Source organism: Argiope bruennichi, chromosome 6 (genome assembly GCF_947563725.1).
Source record: "Argiope bruennichi chromosome 6, qqArgBrue1.1, whole genome shotgun sequence".
NCBI classification, from domain to species: domain Eukaryota; kingdom Metazoa; phylum Arthropoda; class Arachnida; order Araneae; family Araneidae; genus Argiope; species Argiope bruennichi.
In genome coordinates, this window is record NC_079156.1 from 116,115,252 (window position 1) to 116,132,426 (window position 17,175).

The following is a 17,175-nucleotide window of genomic DNA, read 5'->3' on the forward strand; positions in this document are numbered from 1 at the left end:
GAAAAGTTTGCGCTGTAACTAAATTCATACAATTGAAAGGGGACTTTTTTTTTTCAATTTCCAGATGGCAATATATATATATATATATATTTCAAAACTGCCAAGGAAAATTTCAAATTCCTCTTAATTTTTAATTAATTGAAAGTACAAAAATTATAGCTCTATAAATAATCTCAGAAACTTACTCTTTAAAATATTATCATACAAAATTTGGCCACTCTTTCATCATTCTTATTAGAGAATATAGAGAAAGTATTGTACTCATCAAAAAATTCGAACTAATGATATTGACGAATTTCCACGTTTCAGATTTCCCTGAATTCGAAAAACAATTTTTAAAAAAATATATCTGTTTGTCTGTGACAAAGATAATTCAAAATTGCTTTGAGCTCGACGGAGGAAATTTGGTATATCGTATTTATATCAAATTAATACATTTCTATCAAATTTGGAACAAACTTCGTTCATAGAAAGTCTGCCTGCCTGGCTATTCGAATATAAATTACACCACAACTAAAAAAAAGGGAAGAGAGAGAAGTAAATTTCAGATAAATTCTAGATTTGGATAAAATTCCAGTACATTATAGTGATGATACCTATAGAATTTTGAGCCGTTTGAGGCGTTGAACATCTGTACTTTCAAAAGCAAGTAAAAGCGATAGTAAAAAAAAAAATGCAAGGATTTAAATGTATGAAATTTAGTATGTGATTTTGCGACTATAAGTGTAGTTCTATATCAAATTTTTTTCCAATCAATTGATAAAAACGAGCCTAAAACATAAATTTTCGGATATTGTTTGCCATATTGAGGGATTTATCGCCAAATACTCGCCAAGAATCACTCCATATATTAAGTAAAATTACTAAATTCGTGCCAAAGGATAATATTTCGTAACTATTGTACGCCAATGCCATGAAAGGAGTTCTCTGGGATACTCCTTTAATACAGAGCATGCGAAAAAGTTTAGAGGCAACAACTTTCGGTGGTTATATTTTACGAATTAAATATCATTAGATATGTGAATGACTATTTCATATATTCATTTCTCTCCAGCAGCTTACCAAAGTATCAAAACTATAATTATGCCCATTATATAAGTATATATATTATTCTGGTGTACTTATGTCCATTATATATTTATGTATATATTATTCCGGTATACTTATGTACATTATATATTTATGTATATATTATTCCGGCATACTTATGTCCATTATATATTTATATATATATTATTCCGGTATACTTATGTTCATTTTATATTTATGTATATATTATTCCGGTATAATGTCCATTATATATATATGTATATATTATTCCGGTATAATTATGTCCATTATATATTTATGTATATATTATTCCGGTATACTTATGTCCATTATATATTTATGTATATATTATTCCGGTATACTTATGTCCATTATATATTTATGTTTATATTATTCCGGTATACTTATGTCCATTATATATTTATGTATATATTATTCCGGTATACTTATGTTCATTATATATTTATGTATATATTATTCCGGTATTCTTATGTCCATTATATACTTATGTTATTATTGCAATATACTTACATCCTTAATTTATATATTATTCCCCTATACTTACATCCCTTATATATTTATATATATTATTCCATTCCTCTTATTCCATATAAATCCACAATTTTTTCACTTGCGATTATTATGAAACCAGTGCTCTCAGAATTCGGATATCTGAAGACTGCAATCGATAGGGACGATCGGTTTAGTAACGTGAAGTTCCCTCAAACAAGAACATTTGTAATCTGATTAATATAAGAAAGGGAGGAGGATCGTCTTGTTTTCGTTCCGAAGAAACCAAAAGCCATGAAATTGCAGGGCGGCTCGGGTTGCCCGCCCGGGGAGATTTCGGATTCAATTCCCCGCTTCTATTTATTACAATGGAATTGAAAACGTAAATCCAGTTTGCCTGGAAAAAGGGGCGTTCTTGACATTTCCCCTTTGCATGTCAGCTTCACATTTCAAATTCATACAGATTGTGCTTGATTTCATATAATACGATCGTCTAAAATCACGCATTCTAAGATCAAGTTGCATGTTCAGTTTTTTTTATTATTATTTAATTGAAATTTATTTTCAAGTTTGTATTTTGAAGAATTAAGTAGTAATATTCTTGACATATGTAGCATAAATAGTGAGAAAAAGAATATGTTATTATAAGTTTTATTATTTTAGGTTTCTTTTTCAAATCTTATTAGCGAATCATCGTTAAATAGGGAAGGACTGTGAGCCCTAAAAAATAACGCCCTGTTTGAAAGCATGTACTACTAAAACAAATGAAAAGAATGTAAAAAAAGAAAATTCATATCCAAACTGTAGGTACCATGAAGAGATGAATTTTGAAGGGAAAAAATTTATTGGTGCAATATCTTAAAGGTAAGATCAGCATGCAGCAATAAATTAATAAAAACTATTTTTTGTTCATTTGATTCATTTCCGAATGTTAAAGGAATTTTGCATACTATTCGTTTCAGTATTCTGAGACGATCACTTTTCGGTGGTTCTATCTTACTAAAGGGGTGACACACGGAAAAATGTGTCACCCCTTTATGGATAGAACCACCGAATTACTTTATTGTTAAATGTTTATTGTTAATAATTATAATTGTTATAATAATTGTTAATAATTAATAATTATAATTTTTAAATTACTTTATTGTTAAATGTAAACATCTCTTTTTCTCTTCCCACTCACCCCTATTTTGCAGATTTAAACCCCTCCTAAAACATATGCAAAAGCGCGGAGGGTTCTAGAATCCGTTGGCAAACAATAATCTTTTTTGTTTTGTTTTTTTCATTGTGAATATTGATTTCATCGTTTTTGTTTCAGCAGCACAAAATAGTCCCTGTCCGTGACTTTTATTACCATTTTTTTCTGTTGTGATTTCTTTCTTTCTTTTTGTAAAAGTGTTTTGCGGAATTTTTTTTCCGAATTCATTTCTCCAAGACATCAGCAAGTAAAACTATTTTATGGTGACACTATCCATAAAAAATTAGATCATTGGATGATTTTTAATTCGATACCTTCGATAATTTATCTTGGGTTCTTTGAAATTCTTGTTATTATAACTTAATTTTAATATACTATTTTATAATTTAAGTACATTTTGATTTATTGTACGTTTAAAAGAAAAATGCTTTTATTATTTAAATATGCCTCTTTCTGATTATTTCGGTGCGTTTTTAAGATGCAATATATTCGATTAAAAACTATGAAAAATCCCTTGAATTTAAAAAATTTTTAAGACACGTTAGTTATAAATTGTAGTGTTTATTTGGGACTTCATGCATAAATACTTTATTTAAAATGCTAAATATTGTTCATTTATTAATACAACTTGGTTTCTATTAAATTTACAAAGTAATAAATCAACATTATTCATCTTTAATATTATAATTACTACCACTTCATTTACTAAAATTGCTTCCTGTTTACTTATTTATTACTAGCCGCCTTTGGCGACCAGCCGGTTCGCCAATCTTAATGTTCGTTAAAATTTTAATAATTAAATATTTTATGCAATTTCTACTTTAATAGCTTCTTCATCAAAATATTTTAAAACTTCAAATTTTGATTATCATATATTTCATTCATAATATTATAAAGGCCTTCAGTCATAACGTAATATGTATCTCTCTCATTTTCTGTTAGCACCCGTAGAATTTATGCTTTAAATGAAAGTGGAAAGAATTTATCTTCAATTAATATAATAATATTTTTTACTGAAACAAAGCATTTTTTTATAATCTGATTACTGAAAATAGAGTCACTCAGCGTTTAAACTTTATGGGCACTAAAGAATGTCTTTTTTAATTTATGTAATATCTCAAGAGTTGGTCAACAAAATTTTCTTAGATTCATTATGAGCAGATCGATTCATTAACAATGTTTAAATTTAAATGCATCAAAATGAAACTAAGAAAATAAAACGAAGCGTTTAAAATAAACGGTTGAAAACAGGTTTTAAAAAAACTACTTAAAAAACGATGTACTTAAAACTATAAGCATATACAAAAAATATATAACTAACATAAATACAATTTACTTACAAAAGCATGCAACTAACCCAAAAATAATTTAAATCATCCATTGATAACGTTGTCATGGCAACAATCAGAACAGAATGCGCATGCGTGAATTTTCTTCGCCGGTTACGTAACGCAAATACGTGATTTTTTCTACGCCAGTTGGGGTAACGCTATGCGGATTAGAAATTTTTAATTTCCTTTATTCTGTTTTATTTTAATTCAAAAGTACTTCAGAATGAATCTGAAAGATTGATTCATTAACAATGTTTAATTTTAAATGCATCAAACATTAAGAAAATAAACAGAACCGATTGAAATAATCCGCCGAAAAATTTTAACCCTAGCCTCATTACTGTTGGGAGAAAAAAAAACTGAAGCCTTTCTCGTTTGGCGCTGGGGATAATGGAAGATTTTTTTGGCGGAAAAGTTGGCGGTGGGGAAAATGGAAGATTTTTTTGGCGGGAAAGTTAGTTTTTAATTAATAATTAAAATTCTAATTAAAAATTCGAAAAAAGAAACCCCAGGTGCACATTCCCAACCTCCAAGGTATACATGTACCAAATTTGGTAGTTGTATGTCAAACGGTCTGGCCTGTAGAGCGCCAACACACACACACACACACACACATTGAGCTTTATTATAAGTATAGATATAGATAAAACATTTATGAAAATAAATATGTAATGTCATTATTAATTTGATAATTAATTTTCAGAGCTCATTTTTAGATCCAATTTTTCTCCATTTGAATTCTTTGTATAAATCTAATTTTTAGGATGGTCCCTTTAACATCGAATTAACTAAGCTTCTTTGTATAACAAATACTAAGATACTCAGAAAATGAGATTGTAAATCAGGAAAAAAATGTTCAAATATTGAGTTTATTTATTAACTAAGAGAAGTGGTGTCCCCTAAACATTCTCGTATGATCCCTTATAAAGGAAAGTCATCAATATCATCTGAAAATTGCGAACTTTTGGCGAGGCAAGATACCGCCACGAGCATTGTTATTATTATTATCAGGTAAGAACATTATGTTGTTTTGATTTGGGTTCAATTTTTCTAGCTAGCAAAAAAATTTTAGAGCTCGAACGACTTTGAGATGAAATTAAAACAATTTATATCTTTTCTAAAAGGTGACAATTGCGCAACACAGTTGTCACGTGATCATTCCAACAATTTTGAGGTTAAACAATTAAAATAAAATGCAAAAAGTGATGTGCTCAACGAGCGATGTTTCGCAGAATGAAGGAGTGCCGGGGAAATTCTCCAATGCCATGTGCTGGACTCCCTTGTACTTTTTGCTTTCTTTTATACAAAAAAAAAAGGGAATTAAAGAAAGAGAAAGCATTGCAACCATCAAAAATTCAAAGACGAGATTTAGATGAATCTCTGCATTGCAATTTGCATTGTTTGCCTGTTTATTCATGACTTATTCAGTTGTATTTGAAAATGATGAACAAATATATTCAAACAGATAAGATGAAGTTTGTGATCGTTATTCCAAGTAACTTTTGATCTTAATAATTCATGAATCATTCATATGCATTTGAAAATGGTGAACAAATGGTTAGACGGATAAGATAAAGTAACCGACCATTATTTCACCTTTTGATCTTCATTATCCATGCATTATTTGTGTGTATTTGAACATGTTGAACAAATAGTTAGATGGATAAAATAAGGTATCCGACCATTATTTCATACATTTTTTTATCTTCCTAATTGATGCATTATTTATGTACTTTTGAACATGGTTAACAAATAATTAGACTGATGTGAGGTATACAATCCTTATTTGAAGTAAATTTTGATCTTCATAATTCCTGTATTATTCATGTGCATTTGAACATGATGAGCAACAAGTTAGATGAGTAAGATGAGATTTACGATCATTATTTCAAGTAACGATATACATAATTCGTATATTATTCATGTGTATTTGAATATGATGAACAAACTGTTAAACGTATAAGATGAGGTATACGACCATTATTGCATTCATTTTTTTATCTTTCTAATTGATGCATTATTCATGTGTATTTGAACATGATGAGCAAATAAAAGGATAAAATGAAGTATACGACCCTTATTTCAAATAACTTTTGATCTTCCTAATTGATGTATAATTCATGTGCATTTGTACATGATTAACAAATAGTTAGACGCAGAATGTGTGGTATAAGATCATTATTTGAAGTAACTTTTGACCTTCATAATGCCTGTATTATTCATGTGCATTTGAACATGATGAACTACAAGTTAGATGAGTAAGATGAGATTTAGGATCATTATTTCAAGTAACTTGATATACATAATTCGTATATTATTCATGTGTATTTCAATATGATAAACAAACAGTTAGACGTATAAGATGAGGTATACGACTGTTATTTCATTCATTTTTTTATCTTTCTAATTGATGCATTATTCATGTGTATTTGAACATGATGAGAAAATAAAAGGATAAAATGAAGTATACGACCATTATTTCAAATAACTTTTGATCTTCCTAATTGATGTATTATTCATGTGCATTTGAACATGATTAACAAATAGTTAGACACATAATGTGAGGTATACAATCATTATTTGAAGTAACTTTTGATCTTCATAATGCCTGTATTATTCATGTGCATTTGAACATGATGAACTACAAGTTAGATGAGTAAGATGAGATTTACGATCATTATTTCAAGTAACTTGATATACATAATTCGTATATTATTCATGCGTATTTGAATACGATGAACAAACAATTAGACGTATAAGATGAGGTATACGACCATTATTGCATTCATTTTTTTATCTTTCTAATTGATGCATTATTCATGTGTATTTGAACATGATGAGCAAATAAAAGGATAAAATGAAGTATACGACCATTATTTCAAATAACTTTTGATCTTCCTAATCGATGTATTATTCATGTGCATTTGAACATGATTAACAAATAGTTAGACACATAATGTGAGGTATACAATCATTATTTGAAGTAACTTTTGATCTTCATAATGCCTGTATTATTCATGTGCATTTGAACATGATGAGCAACAAGTTAGATGAGTAAGATGAGATTTACGATCATTATTTCAAGTAACGATATACATAATTCGTATATTATTCATGTGTATTTGAATATGATGAACAAACTGTTAAACGTATAAGATGAGGTATACGACCATTATTGCATTCATTTTTTTTATCTTTCTAATTGATGCATTATTCATGTGTATTTGAACATGATGAGCAAATAAAAGGATAAAATGAAGTATACGACCCTTATTTCAAATAACTTTTGATCTTCCTAATTGATGTATAATTCATGTGCATTTGTACATCATTAACAAATAGTTAGACGCAGAATGTGTGGTATAAGATCATTATTTGAAGTAACTTTTGATCTTCATAATGCCTGTATTATTCATGTGCATTTGAACATGATGAACTACAAGTTAGATGAGTAAGATGAGATTTAGGATCATTATTTCAAGTAACTTGATATACATAATTCGTATATTATTCATGTGTATTTCAATATGATAAACAAACAGTTAGACGTATAAGATGAGGTATACGACTGTTATTTCATTCATTTTTTTATCTTTCTAATTGATGCATTATTCATGTGTATTTGAACATGATGAGAAAATAAAAGGATAAAATGAAGTATACGACCATTATTTCAAATAACTTTTGATCTTCCTAATTGATGTATTATTCATGTGCATTTGAACATGATTAACAAATAGTTAGACACATAATGTGAGGTATACAATCATTATTTGAAGTAACTTTTGATCTTCATAATGCCTGTATTATTCATGTGCATTTGAACATGATGAACTACAAGTTAGATGAGTAAGATGAGATTTACGATCATTATTTCAAGTAACTTGATATACATAATTCGTATATTATTCATGCGTATTTGAATACGATGAACAAACAATTAGACGTATAAGATGAGGTATACGACCATTATTGCATTCATTTTTTTATCTTTCTAATTGATGCATTATTCATGTGTATTTGAACATGATGAGCAAATAAAAGGATAAAATGAAGTATACGACCATTATTTCAAATAACTTTTGATCTTCCTAATTGATGTATTATTCATGTGCATTTGAACATGATTAACAAATAGTTAGACACATAATGTGAGGTATACAATCATTATTTGAAGTAACTTTTGATCTTCATAATGCCTGTATTATTCATGTGCATTTGAACATGATGAACTACAAGTTAGATGAGTAAGATTAGATTTACGATTATTATTTCAAGTAACTTGATATACATAATTCGTATATTATTCATGTGTATTTGAATATGATAAACAAACAGTTAGACGTATAAGATGAGGTATACGACCATTATTTCATTCATTTTTTGATCTTATAATTGATATATTATTCATGTGCATTTGAACATGATGAGAAACTAGGATAAAATGAGATATACGACCATTATTCCATGCAACTTTTGATCTTCATATCAGAATCGGTCGGTATTGTGTATACAACAAATTCTCTAACAGAGAAGGTGTTTGTACATCTCTATGTGAACAATATTAACCAAAAAATACAATAAATTAAAGATGTGAAAAGCTTCATAGTATCCTTCAAACACAATTGAATATCTTTATCAGTTTTTAACCCAACTCTGAGAAGGCATAGATTATGATCTTGAAAATATCATTTTTAAGAAAGCCCTTTTGTTTTTGGCGTTTGTGTTCAAAGTTGTGGTTTGGTCACAATTGTGCATGCTCCAATGAGATTATGTTTTTAAATATCGCATCATTTGCTGAGGTAATATTTATTCATAAATTCATTTTGATTTCTTCAAAAAATATTAGCATTATTAAGACAACGCTTCACTGTATAGAAATGCAAACAACAAATAATATTTATTGGATAAATAAATAATAAGAATTTAAAAGTTAATCACGTGTATCCTGAAAAAAAATACTGATAAAGTAATTAGTTCCATATGAAAAAAAATTGCTTTATTGATTTAAAACTGTTAATTCTATTTAAATCAATTTCCTAACAGAATTTATATCCAGGCAAAAGATTTAACACGATTTAATAATTAAAATATCGTTTTCTATATATTCAAACAAAAGAGTAAAGGTAAGATTGCAAATATAAAGACTTCAAAGATAAAGCCTTTCAGGTTAATAAAAATGTTACCATATTGAAATGAACTTCAATGCAAATAAGAATTGAAGATCAAATCAATTTTTGCCCATTGCATATTCATGAGAAGAGGAAGGATCGTTTTACTGAGAGTTCATTTTAAATGAAAAACCAAAGTAAATATTCTAGAGGGAGAAAAGATTACTTTTTTCGGTAGAATTAAACGAAGAATAATTTTAAGGAATCAGAAATGGAGCAAAATTATTTTTTGTATTTTAAATAAATGGCAGCCATTTTTAGCTGATCTATTGCATTATTTTTTGATATAAAATAAAAATAATAACTAAATTTTATTGATAGAATAAATTTATGTTTAATTTTATGAAGAAGATCAGATTTTTTTTTTTTTGATTTTAGAAATTAAATGTACAAAATGATTTAAGATATTTTAAACAATTTTTTATAATACATTTTGTTAAACAGTAAAATAAAATTATAAGACTATTTTTTAACTTCCTCTGAAACTTGCATGTTTTGAAAATCCTAATCATAAAGCTTACTTAATAAGAATTGATATACGAAGAATATCCAGAAAATGAATCTTACCTATTGCCAACAGATGGCATGGATGGATCATGTATTGCAAAATGTTACTATTCTTTCACCTGTGACTTACAAGATAAAAATCTGTGAATTTTTAAACGAGAAGAACATTGCCCTGATTGAATTATTGTCAACTATCGTTTTGATTTGACATCATAAATGACAAAGAGAAGTTGTTAATTTTCTAAATGTCACTAAATATTCACTATAAGGAAAGCAGTTGGTGGCCTATGCTAATGGTGCCCATGTAGATCTCACTATCATACCATAACCATAACCGGCTACTCCGACCTTTCCGAAGGCAAATGGAAAAATCTGAATGACCAGACAGCCTTGACCGCAGTACTGGTCCTAAGGACCATCACCGACCACGGTACAACCCTTCCAGTAAGAAGTACGTCTCGCAATCGATAGGAGGTAGCCTCCCCCACCATTTCTGCACCCACCAGGGTGGCGAGAATCAACCACGATGTTGAAAGTTTCTCGTACTCATTTTTGAGGTGGCCCTCGGTCGGATTATGAGTGTGTACGCTCGCACGAAAAATTTGTATTTTAGAAACATATTCTTAATGATAATCTTCACCTAAATCATTTCTTTTTTTTTTTGTAGAATCATAAACTGAGTACTCCAACAACTCGCTGGAAGTCACACGAAAAAATCTGAATGACCGGACCGCCGCAACAGCAGCACTGGCGAGAACGGTGGTTGAGTCAAGCGCCATCACCGGCCCCGATATAATCCTTTCCTAAGGAAGTATATCCCGTCATCGATGGCAGAAACCAGATTCCATCTTTTCGTGTACCCACAAGGGTGGCGAGATTTAACCACCATGCTGGAAGCTTCTCATCCTCAATTAAGAGGTGCCTTCAGTGGGACTTTTTTTTTTGTAGTAAGTAAAAAAAAATTAGGAATTACAATATTAGCTAAAAAAGTAAATAAATAAACTATAAAAGAAAAGTTTTCAAAAATGTTTTCAATTCAATATTAAATATATCGAATTTTTCATGCTTCAATTATTGGAAGAACTAACTGGCGAAGCAAAGAAAATGAACTGCATTTTTCATAATAAATACTCTTTTGAATCAATTTTGAAAAGTTTGATAAAATTAAGAACAAAATATCACACCAATAAAAATGACATCATTAAAAAGTCATCTATTTTTAAATCGATAGTAAAAAATTTTGCACAAATTTTATAAGAATTTTTAATTGATGATAAGCAAACGAATTTGTAATGCAGTAAAACAGTTTTGCAAATCAGATTTGAAAATATATTTAAAAATTTGCTAAAATTAGATTAGAAAATGGCTGTATAATTAAATGATATGATTGAAAAGTTTTATTAAAAAAATTTAAGGTAATTAAAAATCATTTAGTGTAGTAATATTTTTTGATATCTGCGCTGAAAAATACGAAGGCTAGAATTTCATTAATTATAATTCTGAATAAAATTTTTGAAAAATAACTCAAAATACTAATTCTTATCTCATAAAATACATGTGGACCAAAATTGATAAGTGCTGATTAAACAGTTTTGCCCCATAGGACACCGACAGACAAGTACACATTTATCTATTCTAACAATAATAATAATAAATTATTAATACAGATCTGCTGGTTTTACAATATTATGCTATTTATTTCCAAATATGAGTTAATTTGTAGAAATAGTTACATTTCTGCTAAAATGTTAATTCTTGAAGATTTAAGATTTTTAATTCTTTAAGAAGAAGAGTCCTTTTTAAATTATTTTTTCAAGCACTACGAATATTTAATGTATTCAAACAAAATGTTTTAAACATTAAACACACGTTTTAATAATTTCATTTATTTTATCAGATGATATTTAACACGAAAAGTTATTTATTTAAAATTATATTTAATTTTTTTTTATTCTTCCAGTTTTATTACAGTTAAAAGAAAATTTTCTGCGTCATTCTACAGTCAATTTTTTAGCTATTTCTTTTTGACTAATTTAATTATTATAAATGTTATGATTTTTACTTAATTAGCGAGCCGTGTTCTTAATTTAATTTTCATGTACAAAATAGTTTTTGCTTTTAATTGCTTTCTAAAGCGCGTTCTTTATGTAAAATATAAATAAATAAATACTAAAAAAAAGGCAAAAAATTTTATTATAATTTTTATTTTAATCAGAAAACATCACTAAACATTACAAATAATACATTAAAACAAAATATCCGCATTCTAAAACAATAAATAAATTAGATATAAAACATAAGAAATATTTCTGAGTTAAACACAAAATTCTCACTTTTACGACCAGGTTTTGAAGGAATTAAATATCAACCTATTCTATCAAAGCAATAAAAATCTAAGCATCATCATCATCATCATTGTAAAAATCATCTTCAGGTTTAATTTATCACAGACAACTTACCCATCATAAATATTACTGGTAGAATACCAAAAAAACTTTGAAAATTGAAATCTATATATAATTGTGATTAATTAATTTCTTGATTATTTGATAATTACAATCCTAGAGAAGGTGCGATACATCCTAACTATAAAATACATAGAATTGGGACGGATTAAAAAGATTTCAAGCTCCTGGTGCTAAAATTATTTGCAATCCTATCAAAATATCACATATGCATATACGTTCGTTCAAACTTATTAGTTAATGCATTTTAAAGTGATTCATATAAAATTTGACATTACTAAATACTACAATTACATTTCTATTAATTACAATTACTTTTATTAATAATATTTAATTTTAAGTTTGGTATATAATAATTTATAGTTAGCATAAGTTTAATTTATAATATTAAAGTAAAAATTATTTCATTTTACGAACTTTATCTTACCCCAAAATGAACTTGGCTCTAAGGATTTGGAGGGAATTACAGATAGATAAATAAATATACAAGGGTTATTAAGGAACAACTTTAAAATTTAGTAATTAATTAAAATTAATATAAGATGCCATTTACAGAGAAAAGATAAAAATAATGTCGATATACGTATTTTTGGCATGAAACCAGAATTAACTGATATTATCTTTAATTTAAATCGCCAGGTGGTTCGGCAGTTATTAGATCTATGCGATCCATAGGAAACCCTATACAGCTTGTATAATGTCTTACTTTTACTGTTGTACGGGGACTTTAACATAGTGTACAACATTTCTGTAGCTCATGACGTGTTATACGATCAGAAATGGTTCTAAATGTTTCAAAAACATGTGACAGCTGCATTTCTAAATATTGGAGACACTCTAGTTTTGAAATTAAACATTGTGACTTCATATCTACTTTTTTTTTTTTTTTTTTTTTTTTTTTACATAAACAGCATATCTTTATCTTTATTTGTATGCAAAATGCAATACTACTGCGCTTTTGTAATTCTATATTTAACATTCACTGGACATTTCTCTTTTTTTTTTATGTCTTTTCAGAATTCTTAATTTTATGCTTCCAACCGTTTATTTCACGATCAACGGATAAATTTGATTGGAGAACAAAATTGTAGTAAAATAGCTCTTAAATAATCAGAAACGCTTTCAATAATTAAATTTCTGGGTGGGAAGGGTGAAAAAAATATCGATAATCTTGACTTACTTGAAAGAAAAAGAAAAAAAAAGGGGGGGGGGGAGCATAAAGAACAATAAATAGAAGTAGAAACCCAATTTGGATTTCTTATTTCAGTAGGAAGCAGTATTTATAATTTTCATCTGGAATAAATATTATGGTGTCCCAAAAGTTTATTTTAAATCACGCTATGAATGGCCTTATCTGGCTCTGCTTGTCCAAACATGCAGGCTTATCTATTAGCTGTCTATCTCATCGGTTTCAGTCGCACCAGAGCTCTACTACATCCCAAAAAAGTTCTTTTATCCATTTGGTGACATTGGGAAGGCGCAATTTTCTACGAGCTGCTTTCTCAAGGTGAAACAATAAATTCTACGAAATACTGTTATCAGCTGGATCAGTTGAAAGCAGCCACAACAATAACAAAACTGCCAGAATTAATGAACCGACGAGAAGTTGTTTTCCATCATGACAACGCGAGACCACATATTTCATTAGTCGTAAGAGAGAAGCTCTTACAGTTTGATTGAGATGTTTTACCGCATCCTGCATATTCTCCAGACCTCTCTCCATCTTATTATAACTTCTTTCTGTCCTTAAATTCTCTTCGCGATAAGCGCTTTAAATCCATCAGCGAAATAAAAGCGCACCTCGTGGATTATCTCTTGTCCAAAACACAACAATTTTGGAAAGAAAACATATTGAGGCTTCCTGAGAGATAGAAGAAGGTAATAGAGCAAAAGGGGTCTTATGTAGCAAAATAAATAATATCTTAAATAGTAAATATTGTGTATTCATTTCATATTAGAAATAGAAAAGAAAAGGGACACCCTAATACTTGTGTAACTTTGTAAATTTAATACTAGCATTAAAATATCAATATTTCATGTAAAGAAAGAACCTTTATTACATCTAAGTAATTTCATATCCATACTCTGAAAGATAGACAAATTAAAAGGTTCTATTACTTTATATTCCAATTACCCTTCTCTAATTCAATAGTTAAGTATAGTAATAGTATTTAAATATGCATTGGATATTTATTTGAGGTAATTACTAAGAATATGAACGAAATAGTCGATAGATTTAATAACCCAGGGATACATATATATTGTACAATATTAAATGATATTAAACATTATTCACATTATTGTATAATATTGTTGAACTTTGAATATCATAATATAATATCGCTTAAAATTGTACAACAGGCTAGGTTACCTGGGAAGGTGTATTGTTAAACACTTGCCTTTCTTTTTCTGGACCTTTTTATGCAGCAAAAGATTTCCCGCAATTTATATTCTCCACCACCATTTATTTCACTATTCCACTACGCCCATTGAAATATAAAAAACGGTATAATATTGCATTGACTTTTAAAGTTGTTATGGATTTTTTAATCACTGTGTGCATATAGATGTATGAAATATGTAAAAACGGACTGTTTAGATATCTTAATATTAAAAAAAAGTAGAAAATTATTACTTAAAAGATTTTCAAAAGCAAATTATTTTATCTTATTTCATTTGTCGTATTACCAAACAGCTCTGTTTATAAATCATAAATTATATAACTTCTGCTATTTTGATTCATCTTCTGTCTGACAGTTTTCTAAGATTTGAGAAATTTGAAATAAATATTCTTCCTTTCAAAACCTAAACGAGTTCTGCAAATTGTGCATCACTTGGCTAGTGGCCGGCACAGACCCATTTGACATGAGACGCCTTTTTCATTTCCATAAACACGTTGACGGATATGGCATGGCATTGACATCCATAAGCACACCATCCTGGAAAAATAAAACATTTGTTTAAAGCAATCATTTCATTCTTAACAGCGTTATTTACAGTGGCCAGCTGCTGTCGCAGCGTGGGCATTTTTAGTGTTTACGTGCAGTAGGAAGTACTAACAGGGTGTCCCGATGATTTCATTAAATGAAATAGCAAGCAAACATTAAAAATTATGAAAGTTATTCTTAATGGTAACTAATGCGTACGAAGTCAGAAATTTTTATTAGTTGCTGGTGTTTTATTATTGCCAAACAGACGGACATTCCGATTTCAAAAGTTGATATAACATGACATTATTCCTAAGTATTACCGGATTAGGCAACTACATAGAAGACCCGCTAAAGCAGAGGGCCCCAAAATTTTGATTCGTTTTTTATAATATTTTCGGGGCGTATTAATTTTTTCCTTTTATTTAATATACAAAGTCCAAACGCACGAACTAATTCAAATTCAAATCAGGTATCGATTAAATATTAAAACCTCATTCTAATATTCCTCATTTTTTATAGTGTGTTATTTGAAAGCTTTATGGAAATATTTTACTTTATATTTTTCAAACTATCCGATTCTGTAATTTAACAGCATTTAGATTTTGTTCGTAAAGATTTTTTTTAATCTTTTGCTTAATATTTGAATCTCGGGTTTTTTATAAGAAATATTGAAACCAATTGTATTGAAAGAATTCCGCAATCAAAAGTTCTGTCAATTTATCAGAATTCACTACATAAAAATGTTTACATAAATAATTAAAATAAATAAAAAATAAATGTCTCAGAAATTTAGAGATTAAAAAAAAGGGTTCCCCGAAACTTGCATTGGCTAAAAACTACTAGAGGGCTTCATCCGGCCTTGGCTATTCCATAGTTGATAGGAGCGAGCTCATTAGGCTATAAACTAAACTGTTTTAGAGTGTAACATTACTCTTTTATTTGATTTTACAGAAGTAGGTTGGTTAATAAAAATTATAAAATGCTGTAAGTGAAATAATTAGTCACAAATAATAGCACAAACGAAGGGCAAACAATAAAATAAAAAAACTTACTACTTACAATTCCAAATATTATGAAAGTTATGAAAAAAAAAAGAAAAACAGACAATGAAAAGGTCCCCCCTCGCACTTTTTTAGATACTTTCTGTTAGTTAAGGTATTATTCCTAACCAACAAACCTAATAGGAGTCTTAGATGTTGAAAGAATATTCGGGAAGAGAATTACCCACTCCCCCTCTTACTTATCTTATAAGACAGTTATCAAATATAAGTTATCAATATATCCCAATGAATGCAAGAATTGATTTTTCATTCAATCTCCAACCATTTCCAGGTTGACCAAGCGTTGATATTTGCAAAAATTGCAAGAAATGTTTACAAATATCGCTTTAAAAGTAACTGGAAGTTAAATAAAACTAAAGAGAATAGCTTCCCAAAACTTTCTCGCATGTTCTCTAACAGAGTTGTCATCCCCCTTTTCCACGCTTACATAAAATTATGGATCTTGGGTAAGGACATGAATCCTTTGAATAACTTTGGAGAAGAATAGAAACTAAACATAGATATTTGGCATGTATCTAGCGTTTTTACTGCGTCTATAATATGATTCTTGGCAATTATTTTTCTTGATGAATATCTGACATGCAGTTTATAATAACAGAAAATCGGATTTACGTTTTAAATTTGTTTCTTCCAATCCCTTAGGACCAAAATTCGATGCAAGTTACTAAACATGAAATGGCAACAAATAACAAATTATATATATATTTAAGTCACTGTGTTTTGGCGTAATCACGTTACTTTTGGCGTCACTTTAGAAGTTAAATCCATGCAACAAATTTTATCCATCTAGTTCTCTTTGTTTCGTAGAATATTTCGTAACTAATTTTCCGATAACCGGATAGACAATCTTTGTCTAAATAGATTTTGTTCAAAATTTATAAAAATCTTCAAATTTCATCCATCTGTTTCACAAACATTTTTCAGAAATATAGATGAGTTATTGGTTTCACAG

The 17,175-nt window shown here is 28.6% G+C and overlaps 1 long non-coding RNA gene across 1 annotated transcript in view; it reads left to right on the plus strand.

The window, feature by feature from the left end:
* The window catches only part of LOC129972628 (uncharacterized), a 98,995-nt gene that overhangs the window by 79,131 nt on the left and 2,689 nt on the right, over positions 1-17,175 (plus strand). The window contains exon 2 of the long non-coding RNA XR_008784879.1: positions 10,435-10,714. This is a non-coding gene — a long non-coding RNA (uncharacterized LOC129972628). The remainder of the gene's footprint in view (positions 1-10,434; positions 10,715-17,175) is intronic.